Source organism: Orycteropus afer, unplaced genomic scaffold (genome assembly GCF_000298275.1).
Source record: "Orycteropus afer afer isolate SDZICR_OR568_19922 unplaced genomic scaffold, OryAfe1.0 scaffold00659, whole genome shotgun sequence".
NCBI lineage: Eukaryota > Metazoa > Chordata > Mammalia > Tubulidentata > Orycteropodidae > Orycteropus > Orycteropus afer.
Window position 1 is genome coordinate 950,490 of NW_006922246.1, and position 11,555 is coordinate 962,044.

Genomic DNA, 11,555 nt, shown 5'->3' on the forward strand with positions numbered 1-11,555 from the left:
TTTTAATGACCTTTTGCTTTCTTCATGGATGATGCTCTTGATGTCATCCCACAATTCCTCTGGTTTTCGTTCATTAGTGTTCAATGCATCAAATCTGTTCTTTAAATGGTCTCTAAATTCAGGAGGGATATATTCAAGGTCATATTTTGGCTCCTGTGGACTTGTTTTAATTGCCTTCAGCTTCATCTTGAATTTTCATGAGTAGTTGATGGTCTTGTTTTGGCTATAGATATTGAGGTTCTGCATCACCTCTTACCACAGATGTTGGTGATCTGATTCCTGTGTATTCCATCTGATGAAGTCCACGTGTATACCCACCATTTGTGTTGCTGAAGAAAGGTATTTGCTATAAATAAGTCATTGGTATTGCAAAATTTTATCATGCAATCTCCAGCATTATTTCTATCAACAAGGCTGTGCTTTCCAACAACTGATGATTCTTCTTTCTTTCCATCTTTTGCATTTCAATCATCTGTGATAGTCAACACATCTTGATTGCATGTTTGATTAATTTTGGACTCCAGAAGTTGGTAAAAATCTTCAATTTCCTCATTTTTTACTTTGGTGGTTGATGTATAAATTCGAATAATAGTAGCATTAACTGGTCTTCCGTGTAAGCATATGGATATTATCCTATCACTGACACCACTGTAATTTAGGATAAATTTTGTAACATTTTTTTTTTGTGATCATGAATGCCATACCATTACTGTTCAATTTGTCCTTCCTGACATAGTAGATCATAAGGTTGGCTGATCCAAAATGTCCAAATCAGTCCATTTCAGCTCACTAATGCCCAGGATATCAATCTTTATGTTTCCATTTCATTTTTGGCAACTTCCAATTTTCCTAGATTCATACTTCGTACATTCCTTGTTCCTATTATTAATGGATGTTTGCAGCTGTTTCTTCTCATTTTGAGTCATACCATATCAGCAAGTGGAGCTCCTGAAAGCTTTACTCCATCCACATCATTAAGATTGACTGTATTTTTGAGGAGGCAACTCTTCCCCAGTTGTATTTTGGGTGCCTTCCAATCTGAGGGGCTCATCTTCTGACACTACATTGGATAATGTTTCAGGGCTATTCATAAAGTTTTCCAGTAATATATCAGACAGTGGTTCATTGTGATTCATAAAGTTTTTACTGGTTACCATCAGACAAGATAATGTTATAATCAATCAAGATATATGATTAGGGTGAGAAAAGAGAAGAAAATATATGTGACTTTGCAAATGGTGACAACCACAAAAGTTTCACTAAGTTATTAAGCTATGAATATTAACATGGTTGAACAATTTCTCCCAATAATCTTAAAAAATTGAGCTAAAAGTAGTTAATGAAGTTGAAATGTTTCTAAAACTTTAAGAATTCTACATTTTGTTGTGTTTTATTAGATGTCAGTTATGGAATTTTTTAATTTTAAAATTGAGTTTAACAGATTAGTTCCTTTCTTATTGGGCTCTATATTGTGTTTGGAGAAAAAAATCTATAAACCAATAGAACTGAAATTTAAATCAAAGTTGTTTAAAATGATGCACCTGAATAAAGAATAATAAGGGAATTTAAAACAGGTTTATTAAATACTGAGAATAAACAATTTATTTTTGTTACTATTTAAGAATTTAGCCATGTTGTTTTTGTTTGGTGCCTTTGATCTGACGTTGACTAATATCTACCTTATGTATAACATAACACAATATCCAGCCTAATACCTTCTTCACATTAGCAGATATGAGCTCTTTGTTGCAGTCATTGTGTTAATTCATCTAGTTCAGGGTCTTTCTCTTTTCACTGACTCTCCATTTTACCAAAAACAATGTCTTTCTCCACTGTGCCTCCAGTGCTCCTAAATAATATACAAAACATAAGAGAGAGGGAGTCTTGCCATTCTTGCTGGAAGGAGCATTCTGGCTGTACTTCTTCCAAGATAGATATATTTATTCTTCCAGAAGTCTATGGTATAATCAATATTTTTTGCCAATACCATAATTCAAGGGAGCTCTGGTGGCATAGTGCCTAAGGCATTTGAGCGCAAACCAGAAGGCTGGTGGTTCAAACCCACCAGCCACTCCCCAGAAGGAAGGTTGGGCAATCTACTTCCATAGTGGTACCACCTCAGAAAACCGAGGAGGGGCCACCATGAATTGGGTCTGACTCGAGGGCAGTGTGTTTGGTCTTTGTTTTTACCATAATTCAAATACACACATTTTTTGGTCTGCCTTTTTCATTATCCAGCTTTTGCATGCATATAAAACTGTTTAAAATACCACAGTTTGTTTCAAGTGATATCTTTGTTTATAACACTTTAAAGAGTTCCTTTGCAGCAGATTTGCTAGATGCAATACCCAGTTTGATTTCTTGACAATGTTTCCATGGGAAATGATAGTTGGTCCAAGTAAAAAGAAATCCTTGACACCTTCAATTTTTTCTCCATTTATCATGATATGATTTAATGGTCAAATTATGAGGATTTTTGTTTTCTTTAGGTTGAGGTGCAATATATATTAAAGGCTCTATTCTTTGATTTTCACCAGTAGTAGGTGATCATGTCATCATCACTTTTGACAAGCGAGATTATGCTGTTTGCAAATGTTGTTGTTGTTGTTAGGTGCTGTCAACTATGCTCTGACTCATAGCGATCATACTTACAACAGAATGAAACAGTGCCCAGTTCTGTGCCAGTCTCACAATCCTTGCTATACCTAAGCCCATCTTTGTAGCCACTGTGCTAATCCATCTCATGAATTTTCCTCCAATATTAATGTCACAGTGTTCTTCATATAGTCCAGCTTCTCAGATTATTTCCTCAGCATACAGATTGAATATATATGACAAAAGGATACACTCTGACAGAAATTTTTTGTGGTTTAAATCTTGCAACATCCCCTTGTTCTGTTCGAACAACTGCCTCTTAATCAATGTATAGAATCCACATAAGCACAATGAGTGTCTGCAATGCTATCCATAATTAATTATGATCCACACAGTAGAATGGCTTTACATACTCAAGAAAACACAGATTAATACCTTCCTGGTATTCTCTGCTTTCAACCAAGATCCATCTGACTTCAGTAATTATATCCCTCATTCCACTTCTGAATCTTGCTTGAATTTTTGGCATTCCCCCGTTGATGAGAGTATGAAGCTGTTTTTGAATTATAATCTACAAAATTTTACTTGTGTGTAATAATAATGATGTTGTTCAATAATTTCCACATGCTACTAGATCATCTTCCTTTGGAACAGGCATGTAATGGATCTATTCTGTCAAATTACCAAGTAGTTATCTTCCAAATATCTTGGCATAGATGAGTGAGAGTTTCCAGCATTGCATCTCAATTTGTTGGGACATCTCAGTTAGTATTCCATCAATTTCTCAAGCTTTGTTTTGGATCAATTCCTTCCACATGCTTTGGACTTCTTCCTTCTATACCATTGATTCTTAATCAAATGCTACCTCCAGAAATGATTGAACATCAACTAATTCTTTTTGGTACAGTGTCTGTGCTTCCATCCCATCTTCTTAGATGTTTCCTATGTCATTTGATTTATCTGCTCATAGAATCTTTCAACATCGCAACTTGAGGCTTGAATTTTTCCTTTAGTTCTTTCAGCTGAGAGGCTGATTTATCAAAAAACAGAATTTCTTCAGGATGGCACATTTGAAATACTGAATTTGAACTAGAAACTTCTTATCATGTATCATACTTGTAAGTCTATGTTACTTCCAATCAGAAAAAAAAAACAAAATAATAATAATAATAAAACAGAAAAAAGACCAATTTAAGCATCATTATTTTAGATTTTCTAAGTATTTGAGCCACCTTTCTTATATATAAATATTTTTATAATAAGGATTAGTTTCAATCTAACTGATTGAGGCATATCTCTTTGATATCACCTCTATAATTTCAGATAATTCATTTCTGTAAAAGGTTATATTCCTATAGAGTAGTCTTCTTCAAATTTATTTACATATTGTTGATTACCACTAAGATTACTCCGGTGTTAGAGTAGAATGTCTCCATAGATTTCCTTGTCTATAACCTTAACAAAAGAAGATCACCCAGCTTTTTCTTCCACGGTAACCTGGGTGGGTTTGAACTGCCAACTTAGAGGTTAGCTGTCAAACACAAATCATTTTGCCACCTACAAGCTCTGATAGCATAGTGCCTAAGGCACTTGACTGCTAACCAGAAGACTAGAGGTTCAAACCCACCAGCTACTCCTTGGAAGGAAAGTTGTGCAATCTACTTCCATAGTGTTACTGCCTTGGAAACCCAAGGAGGGGTGTCTATGAGTTGGGTCTGACTTGACCTCACATAACAACAACAGGGAATTTTAGTTATATAGCTCTAGGTAGATGGTTATTATTAACTACAATAGTTATATGCTCTTCAAAATATAAGCAATAGTTTTCCAGAAGTTTCTTATTCTCTTTCTGTTGGTTCATGAGCCAAGTATGCAGATTGGGAATAAGACTAGAGCTTTCAGGTTTAACAAACTTTCATTAAGTCTTTTCTTTTGTATGTTTGTTTTCCTTTTTTCTCTGGCTACTTTATGTATCTTTCAACAATGTCTTCTTTGAGTTTTGTTATTACAGTATTTTTGATTCTTTTATTTTGTTATTTTAATGTTTATACTGGTTCTTTGAGGTAGAGCTGATTTTCCTATTTTTCAAAAGACAAAATAATGTAATGTGATGAAATTTGAAAAATAATGTTATATATATATTGTGAGAATGCACTGCATAGAATGAAATAAAGGCTTAAAGAAAGGAACAGCACATAGTAATTTTGGAGAACTGTATCAGAGAAACTATTTTATTAGAGACAAAACATTTATCTGAGTCCACAAAGATAAACATTTTCCAGATGGACATAGATGGAAGATTGATTTAATGGGAAAAGTAGCAGGAGTAATGACAAAGAGGAGAAATCACAGTAATATTCAGAAAGAATCTTAAGAGTGGCCCATTGGATGTGGACAGCATTGTGAAATAAACTGATTAATTGGAAAGGGATAAAAATAAAGTATCTTTTAGGCTATATTTCACTATATGAATTTTATTTTCTTGACAAAGAATCTGTTAGCAGAATATTAGCTTAATGCAGAAGAGACAGATACAAGTATATGTGAGGTGCTGGCCTTCACAGAAGTCCATGGTGAATAGTTCAGTTTTCAGCATACAGTACAAGAAAATGCATTCTATTGAGGTGGAAGGGCTTGATAAAGATAAAAATCATAGAGAAAAGGATAAAGCTTGGTAAGGTGTCTATCATATGTCCTAGGTAGGAGCTCTGATAGTGTAGTGCCTAAGGCATTTGACTACTAACCAGAAAGCTGGTGGTTCAAACCCACCAGCCACTCCTCTAAAGGAAGGTTGGGGAATCTACTTCCGTAGTGATACCGTCTCGGAAATCCAAGGAGGGATCACCATGAGTTGGATACAACTTGACAGCAGTGGGAGGTGGATTGCATAAGGGATACAACACACAAAATAATTGCCAAACTGAAATACCTGACATTATTTCCAGACACTGTGTGTGTACTATCTCAATATTTAGTAGTACCACATGAGTAAGTGTTACAATATCTGAATCTCACAGATGAGAAATCTGAAGCACAGAAAGTTTAAATATATGCTCAAGGTTCACTATTGGAGGCAAAAGAATCAAGATAGCCTTAAATCTAGAGTTCAGCCTCTTAACTTCTTCTCTGCTACCCAGTAAGTGCTGAATGTCTTCCTGAGATGGGATTTGTGAAGACTATAAATGTGTAATTATAACTATTCACAAAATTGTGTCATTTCCCCTAGAAATTCTCAGCAACAGAGATATATTAAAAAGAAGGATTTGGGCTTTATAGAGCAAATCAATGGAAGGACAAAAGGATACTTTGAATTGGGGTTTAAGTAGTCCAAGTAAATAACTCTTTGTTATTTAAGAGTAGAACAAATTGAGAGAAAGATGCAGGAGGGTAAATAATAAAAATAAAATATTACCTTTATTATCATGAAAACTTATTGTAGTACATGGCTTCCCTTCTACAACCAATGAAATTGATAAATCCTCCCCCTGAATTAGATAGATTTATCACTAGTGCAGCTGATTAAGTACTTGCAGGGCTTCCCTTTTAGGGATAAGCCTGTTTCCATATGGCAAAGAACAGATAACAGTAAAACCTGTGAAAGCTAGAGCCTATATAAGGTAGAAACCTGTCAGAGAAGAAAAACTCAAATATTTTCCATTATAAAAGTGATAGAAAACTTTATGTGATAGAGTGCAAGACTGCACCCTATCAAAGGGGAAAACTTGCAAGACCTAGGAAAACAAGTCATCCTCTTCAGTTCTGGTTATCACTGATTTCACTGTAATTATGTTAAATTTATCAAAATGGGCTGCTTTCTGAAAGGGAAAAGGCTGAGTAAAGCATTCTAGTTCCTTTGCTTAAAACTCAAAGATGATTCACTGTCTTTCCATAAGTGAAAATATGTCAAGAGTGGAGGGAAGACATGAATGTTAGTTTAGTAGTGGGTTTGAACTTCTAGCCTTCTGGTTAGCAGTAAAATGCCTTAGGCACTACGCTACCAGAGCTCCCCTACATGGAAACAGAAGGGTGGAAATCAATTGCCAGCCCCCTTCATTTACAGTCTGTAGCCCTGGTAAAGTAATTGATCAAAGAGTTTAGCTTATTGGAAATAAGAGTAAGTGGTGTATGGGTTGGGGAAATAAAGATGAAATTGAGGGAACAGAGATCTTTCAATGGTAATAGCAATAGTTTTAGATGAAATTGAGAAGTAGGATGGGAGAGTGTACACCAGTGTGAAGAGATTTTTAATTTCAGGGAAAAATAGTTACTTTTTGAAAAATATTGATAACAAAGATATGAATAAGAAGTCAAATAAATGTCTTACATGTTAATCCCAGTTGCTTGGGATGCTCACTTAAAATACTCTCTTTAGAAAATTGAAAATGTTGAGGAGCTCCACCAAGATGGCAGAATAGGCAGAGAAGTACACAGACCCTCTGCAGCAAAGTGATGAGAAACCAGTTGAAACCCATATAGAAGACAATCTTGGAACCCTGAGATTTGAAGGGAAGGATAAAGAAGTGGATCAAATACCAACTAGTAGAAGAATCTGAATGAAACAATGAGTAAGGAGACAAACGATGCCTGTCCTGAGGGCACAGCCATTTTGAATACTTACCAATAGCAACCTGAGAATCAGCTCTCCTCACCAAGGACTATACTGGCAGATAGGACATTGGTGCCAGGAAGGAGATGGGGGACCTGTGGACTGTTGGCAACTATCTTGAGGGTACAGCCATTTAGGATGCTTGCAAGTGGCTGGCACAGCCATTTTGAGTGTATGGGTGGCATTCTTGCTTTGACAGAGACCTGGGAGTAAGGTCCACCTGCTGAGGACAGCATGAGCAACTGCATTGGAGGCTGATGACTGGAGAGGTACGATATTCCTCTTGTTACCCTTGTGCCCTGCACCCTCTTGGTGAACAGGGATGTGACAATCCCTCATCTCCACTCACCCTCTTAACTGGCAGAGGTTTATCCCAGTCTTTGCCCTGGTAGAGCCTGGGTGCTATGCCCTGCCTCCCACAGTTTTGTTTTTAAATTATTCTTTTTATCTTCCTCCTTTCTCCCTTTATTGTTTTCTTTCTTTCTCATTGCTGGTTCTTTTTTTTTTTCTCCCTCTTCCCCATTCCTAGTTTCTTTCTTTTGGTTTTTCCCATGCCTTGTTTTTCCTTTTCCAGTTTTCCCTATTCTTTAGGTCTTGCTGTATTCTTTCATTCCTCCTTCCCCAGATATTTTTGCTTTCTTTTTTTTCTCTCTCTCTCTCTCTTTTCCTCATTATCTTTATTTTATCCTTCTTTTTCTAAAACAAATTTTGAAATACCTTCTTCTTATTTATTGCATTTCTATTTTTTATGTGATTTTCCTGTTTTTTTTTTTTTAATGTGGATTGAGGTTATTGTTCCCTTGTTTCTTTTTTTTTTTCTATTTTTATTTATTTATTTATTTTTGTCTAACTTAGTGGGTGATAGCAACATTTCCCACACAACCCAACTATATACCTGTACTACCTGAAGACCCACCTACTGAATGAGGTCCACCAATTGCTTTTGCACTTACTGACCAATGACAGATGACTGTTAATACAACTCAACCCACCCTCAATTGCTCTCTCTGAACAGCTAACAGAGATCTGTGCACACACTCTCGTTCTCTATCACACTCACCATATATATTGCCAAAGGGGCAAGGAGGCCACATCTTCTGACCTCCTCTAACCCCACAAGAGGAAGATAGAATCTCTTATTTCTGTGAGGTCTGACATGCTACCTCCCTCCACCCTTTTCACCAACTCTGACACCAACTATTCCTCCCACAGCACCCACTACCTCTCTGCTGCATTTGATAATTCACTGCAGTGGCCACACAAAACTCACAGATTATGGGGTTTATTAGGGAAGCAACAGGCTGCAACTCAAGTTCATAAATGCACACAGTCTCTTGCAGCTGGCCTTCTCACTCAACAGCTGGCAGTCTCAGTAGCACATCACTCTCTCTGTAGTGTGTGTCTCTTGCATATCTCTCAGCAGCGTGTGTCTCTCATGTTTCCCAGGAGCATGTTTCTCTCAGCAGCACATTTTTCTCAGCCAGCAGTCAGAGAGACTCCTTCTGCCTCTATGAGGGCTCCTTTTTAGCCTTCCAGAGTGGCCCAAACCAACCAATCCCAACATCAGAGTTTTACACATTTGCTCACAGCCAATTCCACCAAGGAGTTTACAAAGACTTAGGGCTAGAAAAGCCACAGTATGTAATTTACTTAGATAGATAGATAGATAGATAGATAGATTGCCCAGTCTTCCTTCCAAGGATTGGCTGGTGGGTTTGAACCACCAACCTTCTGGTTAGGAGTCAAATACCTTAGGCACCATGTCACCAAAATCTTGTGCAAAGCACACAGCATACACCACAATTAGTCATAAATATAGTGCAACCACAATGTTTTTGAGACAAACGACTATCAGAGTCCACACAAAAAAGGTAAGATAAAGTAGTAAAAATAAAGGACCGGGATACATCCCTGAGGAAACCAAGAAAACATCCCTGAGGAAGAAACAGCATTGGAATTAATTGCTAAGGAATTCATAATAATTATATTTGGATACCTTCAATGGATTAAGAGACAGATCAAAGAGTCCACTGACGAGATCAAGGAAAACACTGACAAAATTAAGAAAAACAGAAAAAAAAACTCTAGATTAATTTAAGACAGCAATACAATAACAAAATAGCAAAATAAACAAAAAAATTCAAAATGATACAAAAACAACAAGGAGAAAGCAAGAAAATTAATACTATGATTTCAGAAATAGATAACACATTGACTGGACAAAGGAGTAGAATTGAATTAATGAAATTGAAAACAAATATCTCAATACTACTTTGTTAAGGGAACAATCAGGCAAAAGATTAAAACATAAGGAAAAAGCCTAAGATTCATGTGGGATATCATCAAGAAAAATAACCTACGTGTAATAAAATTCCAGAACTGTAAGAGTCAGATAGAATTACAGAGAAAATTGTCAAAGATTTTTTGGAAGAAAATTTCCCTAATATGATGAAAGGTGAGAATATATCCATTCAAGAAGTTCAACAAAAGCCAAACAGAATAGATCTGAAAAGAAAAACATCAAGACATATCATCAAACTCACCAAAACCAAAGGCAAAGAAAGAATCCTGAAACCAACATGGTAAAAATGAAACGTTATCTATAAAGGACAACTACTAAGACTAAATTCTGATTTCTCAGCAGAAACCATGCAGGCAGGAAGGCAATGGGACAGTATATATAAAACACTGAAAAAAAAAAAAAATTTCCAACCAAGAATTACATACCTATCAAAATTGTTTGGGAGCTCTGGTAGCATAGTGGCTAAGACACTTGCCTGCTAACCAGATGGCTGGCTGTTCAACTCCACCAGCCACACCTTGGAAGGAAGGTTGGGCAATCCTACTTCTGTAGTGATACTGCCTCGGAAACCCAAGGAGGGGTCGCTATGAGTGGGGTTTGACTCGACGGCACATAACAACAACAACAACAAAATTGTTTATCAAATATGAGGGTGAAATTAGGAAATTATCAGATTAGCATAAATTAAGAGAATTTTTCAAAACCAGACCAAGTTTACAAATGATGTTAAAGGGAGTCCTTCAGACAAAGCACCAACAACAGTAAACAACAGCCAAAGATTTAGACACATGACGACATAACCAAGAAACCAACCTAGTTACAGAAGTGTCCAAGGTAAAATAAGCTTACCAGACAGTTGTAAACAGGGAACTAGAGACATCAATTAGGTAAATGAGGACAACTACAAACAAAAAGGGGGAATAGACTGTGTAGTTACAGAACTTCTAAAATGTGAAGAAGTAAAGAAAGTTGTGAGATAGAACAAATTGTTTTAAATTTGGGAAGAAAATTATAAAATATTGGATAACCTCAAAGAAAAATAATAAACCTTCAAATCAAAATAAAAAAGAGGACCAGGACAAATATTTAGCAAATACTAAAACAATAGCAATGAAGGAGATGATAACTTGATTTGTAAACAAAATGTCCTCAGCACAGAAATTTATATAGAACAAAGAAATAAACAAAACCACAGAAATCACAAAACAAAATGACAGCAACAAATTCATAGTTGTCTAATTTCACTGAATGTAAATGGATTAAATGTGTCACTCAAGAGACAGAATGTTGCAAACTGGATAAGAAAACATGATCCATCAATATACTGTCTACAAGAGACTCACCTTAGACACAAAGACAAATATAGACTAAAAATCAAAGCTTGGAAAAAGATATACCAAGCAAATTGCAACCAAAAAGAGCAAGAAAAAATTCTGTTAACAATATTGACAATTTTTTCAAATGGATGACAATATTTATTTCTGATAAAATAGACTTTAATCAAAAATGAACAAAAGAGACAAGAAAGGACATTATATAATGATTAGATTATCGATTGAACAATAGGACATCACCATAATAAATATCTATGCAACCAATGAAAAAGCCCAAAGTGCATAATGCGGACTTTAACAGAATTGGAATGACAACTAGATGATTCCACAGTAATAACAGGAGACTTTAATACACTATTTTCAATAAACAATAGAACAAATGGAAGGATGCTCAACAAAGATGCAGAAGAACTAAAAAATACTATCAACCAATATGACCTTATAGACATCTACAGAGCAGTCCACCCAACAAAGGCAAAATATACATTCTTTTCCAGCACACATGGAATATTCTCCATGATTGACCATGTTAGGCCACAAAACAAGCATCAATAAATTTAAAAACATTGAGGTACTGCAAAACATCTTCGCATGTCACAGTGCTATAAAATTAGAAGTTAACATCAGTAATGCAAATGGTTGTGGAGTTGGTGAAGAATACAGAAAGTACTAGGGATTGCCAGAAGAACTAATAAATCTGTCCTGGAAGTAGTACAAC